At 35.6% G+C, this 11,567-nt stretch overlaps 1 long non-coding RNA gene across 1 annotated transcript; it reads right to left on the reverse strand.

Annotated features, from left to right (window-relative positions):
• Positions 1–921: 921 nt before the first annotated feature.
• On the reverse strand, positions 922–1,514 carry LOC146138241 (uncharacterized). Its single transcript, XR_014501423.1, has 2 exons — positions 1,458–1,514; positions 922–1,191 (listed from the first exon to the last, which is right to left on the reverse strand). It is a non-coding gene; the product is annotated as an uncharacterized LOC146138241 (long non-coding RNA).
• Between the last annotated feature and the right edge of the window lie 10,053 nt (positions 1,515–11,567).

Genomic DNA, 11,567 nt, shown 5'->3' on the forward strand with positions numbered 1-11,567 from the left:
AAATGATTTTAAATTGGTCTGTGGCCCACCTCAAATGTTCTTATGGCCCCACTGGTTGAGAAGCGCTGGTTTAGATTGACTGATTAGCAAGTGTGTATTCGACAATTGACAACGCTAAGTCAAACCTTATTTCTTTTTTATGCGCAGTATGTTTCTCGCTGTTCGGTCTTTGTGCTAATATCAGATGTTGCAGGGTTTTAACTTGGCAAAAGCGATGACTTTAGTTTATTTTTTACGGTCACAATAAGCTGCGTCTAACGTCAACGAACACGTAACACATTTGAAAAAAAAATACCAAACTTTGTTTGTTTGTTTAAAATATTAATCTGTCGCAGTCGCCTGTAAAACTTTCGTTTCAAAATGGTCAAATCGTTTATACCAGGGATGTCCAACACGCGGCCCGCCTGATGTTTACGTGCGGCTCATCACTTATTCTTATTTCAGTAGCCTTTATTTAAAAACATCGTTTCGAATCTCATAAAAAATGTGTAATCGAGTCTAATGTCTCATTTCAACATCCATCGAACACTTGTGCACCCATCATTGTCAAGTAAGGTGCCTCTTTTTTCTTGAATGTGCGTTTTTGCGCTCCGTTTTAAGGAAATATATCAGCCTTAAGGTGTCGTACCTCGGCATGATACGGCATGTAAACTCAAATTTTCGCGTTTCGCGGGATAAGACCGATATTCACTGGCATATTTGCGCACGAGTTCACTCTTGAAGAGCAGGTGTTTATAAGTTAAGTTGTTTTATGACGTCACGATATGACGTAACTTATAACATCACCCTTTTAATTGAATGGGTTTTGCGGCGCATCGAAACTTTTAAAGTGACAATGCGGCCCATTCTGCTAAAAGGTTGGAAATTCCTGCTTTAAACCAATTTAAGAACAACAATGTTACTGTTATTTTTACTTTATTTTGCAATGCACATTAAATAACCCATTTAATTGTGTTGCTGGTCCATCTCGTTGAACATCTCAACAAGATGCTGTGCCTCCTCGGGCATTATGTCTTCACCCATTTCAGGAGACCTCTCGATTTCAGCATCCTTCTTATTCACATCACCATCGTAGTGGTAGTGGTAGTAGTAACGTCTTCTAGAGTAGTACCTTCTTCGTGAATAGTATCCCTCAACATTCACGGTAGAGACTACCAACAATAGAGCCAAAAGCAAGAAGAGCTTGTTCATCTAAAAAAGAGAAAAGAAAAAGCCTTCAGTATGACATTCTCGGAAATATTAGGTTATGTGCGACAAATATTGTGTCTAACATTTACGGTGAAGAAAACCAACAATACAACCAAAAATAAATAGAGCTTGTTCATCTAAAAATGACAAATAAAAAAACATTAAGTTATATTTTATTGTTATAACCGTTGTTTTAACCTCTTGGTAATTTGAGAACTGCAACATCAATTTCAAAATATTAAACGAATTCTATCCTCGCCAGAACTTACCTTGAAGTGCTGTAGCAGATCAATAGTGACTGCAATGCTGTTTCAACCTTTTATATAGCGAATATTGATAAAATGGAATACCCAAAACTAAACGTAAGTTTGATAATATAAATAAAGGCATAACATAATGCGTTAATTATACTAAGAAATTGAGGGACCAAGGATAAACTTGACATCCTGCTAAAAATATTTATAAAACCAGTGGTTAGTATATTTCCAAGAAAATAAACAATGTTTATTTCAAAAAAGTTTTTCGATGAGATGCATTACTGGAAAATCGTTTAGTCCAGGGTTTCTCAAATTTTTTGAACAATGGACCACTCGTTGTGAATCTTTTGACCACCTGTGCCACCTGTGCATTCGTCGTGGACCACAGTTTGGAAAACGCTAGTCTAGTCTATGTATTTCCTTTCTAATAAAACGAAAACAAAATCGCTAATTTAGTAATTATTTTGGGCTTATTTAAGATTAAAATTTGTCTGATGCACAAATACCTGCATGTATTTGTGCAATTCGGAAACAAAAATTCCCCTTGTTGCACATACTTTTCAATGCATCTGAGATATCTCTCAATGTTTTATAAGCTGCCCTTGTTTTAATGAATTACAGTTTGCTAAAAACAACCCCAGTCCACTCCAGTCAAATTTGGCGACTTGGGTTCTTAATTTTATTTACCGTTGCATTATCTAATACAGTGGTTGCCAAACTTTTTTCTTCCGTTGCCCAATTTTGTTTTTGCAAAACAGATCGTGGCCCATCGCTTTTTTCACCTCTGGTAATGACTATTGCATATTGATTAACAAAAGTTTGCCAATATTATAAGGATATTTATTCCTTGCAACAAATGGAGTATTTTCCATAATGCTAAAACTATTTTAGTATCATCAAATGCATAGTTGCAATATTTTTAAATAGCTCTTTGGCCCACTTAAAATAGACTCATTTCCCACTACTGGGCCATGGCCCACAGTTTGGGAACCACTGATCTAATATATATTGTTGTTTTTAAATGGTGTTGCCTCGATAAAAGTACATGACTTTTAATCATTAGTTTTAGTTCGATGCTAATTGTGTGCAACCAGAAGAGTTTTTTACGAATAAAACCAAAGGACGTCCTTAGATTTAAATAGACATTGGATTTTCCAAAGAATTCCAGAAATGATTTTTTCAATTTGCGTTTGTTATAACTAAATTCACCGGTAATATAGGGCGATTTTCCAGTAATGAATCTCATCAAGAAATTTTTAATGTTGATTTTCTAGGAAATATATTCACAACTGGCTACGCAAATATTTTTGAAAAGGAATTTGGGTTTTTCTGGTCTCTCAATTTCAAAGTATAATTTGGGCATTGTTTATTATCTTATTCAATTAGAAAAATACTGGCGCTGGTCTAGAATCCTCCAGTATCACTATTTTTTTACAATAACGAAACGAGTTGTCAAAATTAAAGTTGGAGTAAAAACAAATATGGGAAAATAAATATAATAATAATATTTAACCCACCCGAACTCAAACACTAACTCGCACCCTAACCCAAATAATGTTAGCAATATAAACCTCGGACCAAAATGTGGTAGGATTCTAGACCAGCGCCAAATTACGTTTAGATTAGTGTTTAGAGCAGGGGTCGGCAACCTTTTTGTAGTCGCGGGCCAAAACCAAATTCAGAAAGGTCTCTGCGGGCCGCACAAAATGTTGACAAAGAATTATGTTGTTAAAATGTTAAAACTACCCTGAATCAGGCGGACCTCGGATCTTTTTTGCGCCTAAAAACGTGTTTAATTACATTTAAGGAGGCAGTAATTAAGTATTGGCACAAAGCGCGAATAAAATGCGTTTGTTCGGTTTAAAATCCGAGTCCACACATCGCCATCCATACAACTAATGAAAAGTGTAATAAAAGTACTTTGAGGAAACGCAATAACAATAGTTAATCTAGTTGAGTGTTTGTCAACCTTTGAAAGTCCGGGAACACCTGGCGAGCGAAGCGAGCGCGATTTTATTTCGGCATAACGCCATTTCTTGCAAGTTTTCGTTAGCCTACATTGCCGACAATAAAAAATAAAAAAATGCTAAAAAATATATGTCTAATATTTGTGAATACGTTTTCCGTTTGTCCGCGACGCACTTGGCAGACTTTCACGGTACAACGGTAAAGAAGCGCTAATCTATATTTCAAAAGACAACGTCAAAACGTAAACAAACCGAATGGAGAAGGATCATTCGCGCGTAGCGCGAAAATTTTTCGCACTTACGTAGTTAAAATAGTTAAAAAGTATTTGAAATGGAATCGTGCCTAGTTTGTCAAAGAGGCGGCGGGCCGGATAAATTTTATCGGAAGGCCGGATTCGGCCCGCGGGCCGTAGGTTGCCGACCCCTGGTTTAGAGAGTCGAATAACCTCTATATCAATCCTTAAAATGCTGTTTCAGACACAATTGATCTGCTACAGCACTTCCGAGTAGGTTTCGCGCAGCCAGTTTCGATGTATTTTTGAAATACTTTGATTGAATCTCAGGTTTCTTAGGCCTAAATCATTGGTTATTAACATGAAAATCGAATTTAAAACCATTACTATAAACCAGTGGTTGTCAAACTCGTTTCAGCTTATACCCCTGGTGGCGCGGACGAATACTTTTTTTATAAAATTTTATTTATAGTAAATCTTTTGTCAGATTGTGTATAGTAATTATAGTCGTTAGTACCGAACTGTATGTCAGAGTAATTTTTGTCCCGTAAAAGTTAAATGTTCGCTGTTTTTAACAGCAAAGGGGCCCCATTGTTTTATAAAGCATATTGGGTTTGCAAGATGAAAAATGTTGAGAACCACTTCCCTAAGCAAAAAATGTTTTATTATGGGCACGTTTTGTTTTTAGATGAGCAGGCTTATCTTTCTTTTGATATTATTGTTAGTTGCCATACAAAGGGTATTAACTTGGCAAAAGCGATGACTTTAGTTTATTTTTTACAGTCACAAAAAAGCTGCGTCCAACGTCAACGAACACGTAAACCTTTTGAAATAAAAATACCTAACTGTTAAACGTGCTGCAATAAACAAGATATTGTGCGAACTCCGCCTAAATTTGCGTAGCGAAACATACAGCAAGAATCCTTTGAACCTTAGAGTCTGGACCTTACACGTTGCACTATGTGACTCTACACGTTCGGTTAATATTAATTTATTACATGTGTTGTTGTTTTTGCGTTTACGTGTAGTAGCCTATTATGAAATCTAAGGGCTCTGGTAGTCCCTTAACAGTTTGCCGCTAATTGTTTCTTCATTCATTCGAGTGCGCGTTACATATACATCACAATACAATGCACGCTATACATTGTACTAGCATGTAAGTCTGTAAAGTAGTGAGAGTTTTTTATGTCAAACCTTATTTTCTTTTTTTATTCTCGCTGTTCGGTCTCTGCGCTAATATCCGATGTTGGTGTAACATCGACATTTGTTTAAATGAAGCAGATTCTTTAAAGGAGGTATAATGGAAACTGTCGTGCGCGTTTTAAAGTATAAATTTTAAGTAATGATATTTAACGCAAAATTATGCTCTTTAAGCATACTCTAAGACAGTGGTTCTCAAACGTTTTTAAAAAAATTACGAAACGGTCCCCCAGCTTTTGTTTTAATTGCTCACGGTCCCTTAAAAATATACCCAATAAACACAAAACAACACATTGTTTTTAATGGTATTAATGGGACTGGTGCACTTGCTTCTTTACTTTATGCTCGGCTATGTTAACCTCTAACGAATCACTTTATTTTAGTAAATAAATCACGAACAGCTTTAAAACCGTGGCCGATTGACCGTACAGTACAACCCACAGTGGCACTGGCAGCGCAGCAAACTGTAAAAAACGTATTTCTCATTAGCAGAACGAACACGTAACACATTTGAAAAAAATACCAAACTTTGTTTGTTTGTTTGGGACACTAAAATATTGATCTGTCGCAGTCGCCTGTTAAACTTTCCTTTCAAAATGGTCAAACCGTTTATACCAGGGATGTCCAACACGCGGCCCGCCTGATGTTTACGTGCGGCTCATCACTTATTCTTATTTCAGTAGGCTTTATTTAAAAACATCGTTTCGAATCTCATAAAAAATGTGTAATCGAGTCTAATGTCTCATTTCAACATCCATCGAACACTTGTGCACCCATCATTGTCAAGTAAGATGCCTCTTTTTTCTTGAATGTGAATTTTTGCGCTCCGTTTTAAGGAAATATATCAGCCTAAAGGTGTCGTACCTCGGCATGATACGGCATGTAAACTCAAATTTTCGCGTTTCGCGGGATAAGACCGATATTCACTGGCATATTTGCGCACGAGTTCACTCTTAAAGAGCAGGTGTTTATAAGTTAAGTTGTTTTATGACGTCACGATATGACGTAACTTATAACATCACCCTTTTAATTGAATGGGTTTTGCGGCGCATCGAAATTTTTAAAGTGACAATTTAAACCAATTTAAGAACAACAATGTTACTGTTATTTTTACTTTATTTTGCAATGCACATTAAATAACTCATTTAATTGTGTTGCTGGTCCATCTCGTTGAACATCTCAACAAGTTGCTGCGCCTCCTCGGGCATTATGTCTTCACCCATTTCAGGAGACCTCTCGATTTCAGCATCCTTCTTATTCACATCACCATCGTAGTAGTGGTGGTAGTAGTAACGTCTTCTAGAGTAGTACCTTCTTCGTGAATAGTATCCCTCAACATTCACGGTAGAGACTACCAACAATAGTACCAAAAGCAAGAAGAGCTTGTTCATCTAAAAAAGAGAAAAGAAATAGCCTTCAGTATGACATTCTCGGAAATATTAGGTTATGTGGGACAAATATTGTGTCTAACATTTACAGGGAAGAAAACCAACAATACAACCAAAAATAAATAGAGCTTTTTCATCTAAAAATGACAAATAAAAAAACATTAAGTTATATTTTATTGTTATAACCGTTGTTTTAACCTCTTGGTAATTTGAGAAGTGCAACATCAATTTCAAAATATTAAACGAATTCTATCCTCGCCAGAACTTACCTTGAAGTGCTGTAGCAGATCAATAGTGACTGCAATGCTGTTTCAACCTTTTATATAGCGAATATTGATAAAATGGAATACCCAAAACAAGTTTGATAATATAAATAAAGGCATAAAATAATGCCTTATTTATACTAAGAAATTGAGGGACCAAGGATAAACTTGACATCCTGCTAAAAATATTTATAGAACCAGTGGTTAGTATATTTCCAAGAAAATAAACAATGTTTCTTTCAAAAAAGTTTTTCGATGAGATGCATTACTGGAAAATCGTTTAGTCCAGGGTTTCTCAAATTTTTTGAACAATGGACCACTCGTTGTGAATCTTTTGACCACCTGTGCCACCTGTGCATTCGTCGCGGACCACAGTTTGGAAAACGCTAGTCTAGTCTATGTATTTCCTTTCTAATAAAACGAAAACAAAATCGCTAATTTAGTAATTATTTTGGGCTTATTCAAGATTAAAATTTGTCTGATGCACAAATACCTGCATGTATTTGTGCAATACGGAAACACAAATTGCTCTTGTTGCACATACTTTTCAATGCATCTGAGATATCTCTCAATGTTTTATAAGCTGCCCTTGTTTTAATGAATTACAGTTTGCTAAAAACAACCCCAGTCCACTCCAGTCAAATTTGGCGACTTAGGCTTCTACTCTAAAACCCTGTATATACCTATACAACCATCCACCTAATTTAAAAAAAAATACAACAAACTACCTTTAGGGGTCATATAACTTATCCACCTACAATACGTCATTTAAAACCTCCTTAAGCTTTTTTACCTCGAAAACATATAGTTTTCGGCCGTTTAATACTGCGCATGCGCACGTCGGAAATCGTGTCTCGATTTGTCTTTTGAAGTCATACTTTGCACAAACTTATTCTTTCTGTTTTAATTGTGGTTTGCTTGCCCCACGGTTACGGTAGCTAAATTAGTGGAGCAAAGTTTTTCAAGCCGGCCTGTATTGCCTAAAATTGACCGACTGATTGGATTAGCATCTTCTTCCGGTGAAATATAATACGACTTCCGGTGAAATATAATACAAGTTGTTAATGCTAATTAAAACGACGACTTTTGAAGGTCGAGATCACAGGCGTCGTACAGGTTTTGGTAAGTATATTGAGTACAAAGTTACTAAAAAGGTACACCGGAAAAATATGGTTGAACAGCGCAGATCTTAGGCGGTAGCTGTGCCTAAAACAATTAACAAACACTTTTTATCTTATTTTAAAAATAAGTTTTACCTTTTTTTAACCTTTACCCCAAATACGTAACTTCACCATGTCTCAAACCAGTCCATAAAAAGTTCACGCGAAATTATTATCTTCATGTAGTGTCCGTCAGCAAAGCTTACGAATGTGAGAAGGCCATGATGGACACGAATTTGGTGTTAAGAACGAGGAGTTGTTGTCATAATAAAGCTCATACAGTGGTAGGTATCAATTTGAAAGTTTTGAATAGCTCTTTATTCATTCTCAATACCGGTATAATAAATAAAATAATACGAAATGTTCAAAATGAAACCTACTTTTGTATATGATTTATATTCTCACTACGTCTTACTACAACCTTCAACCATTTTGCTCCAATGTTGTCATTTTGTTTATTTGCGTCGCGAGAATAACAAGCTTCGAATTGGCAGATAAGCACATGTTTTTTTCAGAATTTTAATGTAGATATAAACCAGGAGAAGGTGCTTATTCACAATTTGCTTAAGTGTAGCTTGCAGCATCAGCTGGAGATCTTTCCTATCATTTGACATTTTCAAAAATAGGCGAATTGAAAACTATTTTCAGAAAAATAAACAATAGGCAAATTGAAGACTGTTTTCAGAAAAGTAAATTGGGAACTGGTACTGTTTATTGAACCACTTCCACATGGGCTTTATGGGCCTACTCAATTTCCTTGAAAATAATCGGAATTTGGTCAGCGTTTTCGCAATGTTGAAAAACAACCTATAATTATATCCAATTTTATTCGCAAATTTCGTTTAGCTGTTTTAACCACAGTATTGTTTTTTATTTTATAAAGGCCATCTCTATTTCCACTCATTAGAGTTAGCATATACAAAACGACGTGGAGCTAAATTTCAAAAATTATCTTAATACAATCACAACAAAATATTAACAAATTTACTCACAAATTACTTTACATCACAGTGTTAATTCATGAACTTTAACGGGAAAATAATGAAGAGGTTTGACTAACAAGCATCACAAGGGTTTGCGAAGTTTTGTTGAAAACCACATATTTGAGTGGAACATACTAAATATTGTGACACCAGAGCTTTGCAATACTACGACAGAGCTACATAATGAAGGCCACCTCTCCTTGTGGATCTGTGGTTAAGTTACACCGATCTAGGTTATGGTAATTTACATAAAATAACACCTCCTGTTGACGGATTAAGGGTTATTAGGACAACTTTTTTCAGGAAGGCAATTTTTTTTAGAATACGATGAAAAGTTACTTTTGAATGTGACGTCTTAAAGAAGTCACCTTAAGAACAGAACAAAGTGCGTTTGTTTTGTATGTGTTTGGTAAGAGACGTTTTAATTAGAACACAAATTCACATTACAATTATGTTTTTATTCGCGGAAAGGGAAGATTCATTTTTATCAAGTGGCCAAAAGTTTTATTTTGAAGACATTCCAGAAACATAATTTAGAAGAGCCAAAATGTTCCTAGTTTGGATGCATGCACCTATATGATTAATTTCCTCCATTTATATTGGCTTGTGTTATTGGTGCATAAGGTAATTTTCTTCGAAGTTTTCCTGTTTTTTTGCATTATTATGGTTTGATCAAAATACAACTTCAATTAAGTATGGGTTCTTGATTTTATTTACCGTTGCATTATCTAATACAGTGGTTGCCAAACGTTTTTCTTCCGTTGCCCAATTTTGTTTTTGCAAAACAGATCGTGGCCCATCGTTTTTTCACCTCTGGTAATGACTATTGCATATTGATCAACAAAAGTTTGCCAATATTATAAGGATATTTATTCCTTTCAACAAATGGAGTATTTTCCATAATGCTAAAACTATTTTATTACCACCAAATGCATAGTTGCAATATTTTTAAATAGATCTTTGGCCCACTTAAAATAGACTCATTTCCCACTACTCGGCCATGGCCCACAGTTTGGGAACCACTGATCTAATAAATATTGTTGTTTTTAAATATTGTTGCCTCGATAAAAGTACATGACTTTTAATCATTAGTTTTAGTTCGATCCTAATTGTGTGCAACCAGAAGAGTTTTTTACGAATAAAACCAAAGGACGTCCTTAGATTTAAATTGACATTGAATTTTCCAAAGAATTCCAGAAATGATTTTTTCAATTTGCATTTGTTAAAAATTTGAGCGATTTTCCAGTAATGAATCTCATCAAGAAATTTTTAATGTTGATTTTCTAGGAAATATACTCACCACTGGCTACGCAAATATTTTTGAAAAGGAATTTGGGTTTTTCTGGTCTCTCAATTTCAAAGTATAATTTGGGCATTGTTTATTATCTTATTCAATTAGAAAAATACTGGCGCTGGTCTAGAATCCTCCAGTATCACTATTTTTTTACAATAACGAAACGAGTTGTCAAAATTAAAGTTGGAGTAAAAACAAATATGGGAAAATAAATATAATAATAATATTTAACCCACCCGAACTCAAACACTAACTCGCACCCTAACCCAAATAATGTTAGCAATATAAACCTCGGACCAAAATGTGGTAGGATTATAGACCAGCGCCAAATTACGTTTAGATTAGTGTTTAGAGCAGGGGTCTGCAACCTTTTCGTAGTCGCGGGCCAAAACCAAATTCAGAAAGGTCTCTGCGGGCCGCACAAAATGTTGACTAAGAATTATGTTGTTAAAATGTTAAAACTACCCTGAATCAGGCGGACCTCGGATCTTTTTTGCGCCTAAAAACGTGTTTAATTACATTTAAGGAGGCAGTAATTAAGTATTGGCACAAATCGCGAATAAAATACGTCTGTTCGGTTTAAAATCCGAGTCCACACATCGCCATCCATACAACTAATGAAAAGTGTAATAAAACTACTTTGAGGAAACGCAATAACAATAGTTAATCTAGTTGAGTGTTTGTCAACCTTTGAAAGTCCGGGAACACCTGGCGAGCGAAGCGAGCGCGATTTTTATTTGGCATAACGCCATTTCTTGCAAGTTTTCATTAGCCTACATTGCCGACAATAAAAAATAAAAAAATGCTAACAAATATATGTCTAATATTTGTGAATACGTTTTCCGTTTGTCCGCGACGCACTTGGCAGCCTTTCACGGCACAACGGTAAAGAAGCGCTAATCTATATTTCAAAAGACAGCGTCAAAACGTAAACAAACCGAATGGAGAAGGATCATTCGCGCGAAGCGCGAAAATTTTTCGCACTTACGTAGTTAAAATAGTTAAAAGGTATTTGAAATGGAATCGTGCCTAGTTTGTCAAAGAGGCGGCGGGCCGGATAAATTTCATCGGAAGGCCGGATTCGGCCCGCGGGCCGTAGGTTGCCGACCCCTGGTTTCGAGAGTCGAATAACCTCTATATCAATCCTTAAAATGTTGTTTCAGACACAATTGATCTGCTACAGCACTTCCAAGTAGGTTTCGCGCAGCCAGTTTCGATGTATTTTTGAAATACTTTGATTGAATCTCAGGTTTCTTAGGCCTAAATCATTGGTTATTAACATGAAAATCGAATTTAAAACCATTACTATAAACCAGTGGTTGTCAAACTCGTTTCAGCTTATACCCCTGGTGGCGCGGACGAATACTTTTTTTATAAAATTTCATTTATAGTAAATCTTTTGTCAGATTGTGTATAGTAATTATAGTCGTTAGTACCGAACTGTATGTCAGAGTAATTTTTGTCCCGTAAAAGTTAAATGTTCGCTGTTTTTAACAGCAAAGGGGCCCCATTGTTTTATAAAGCATATTGGGTTTGCAAGATGAAAAATGTTGAGAACCACTTCCCTAAGCAAAAAATGTTTTATTATGGGCACGTTTTGTTTTTAGATGAGCAGGCTTATCTTGCTTTTGATA

This window comes from Ascidiella aspersa, chromosome 7, assembly GCF_963924565.1.
Source record: "Ascidiella aspersa chromosome 7, kaAscAspe10.2, whole genome shotgun sequence".
Taxonomy (NCBI): domain Eukaryota; kingdom Metazoa; phylum Chordata; class Ascidiacea; order Phlebobranchia; family Ascidiidae; genus Ascidiella; species Ascidiella aspersa.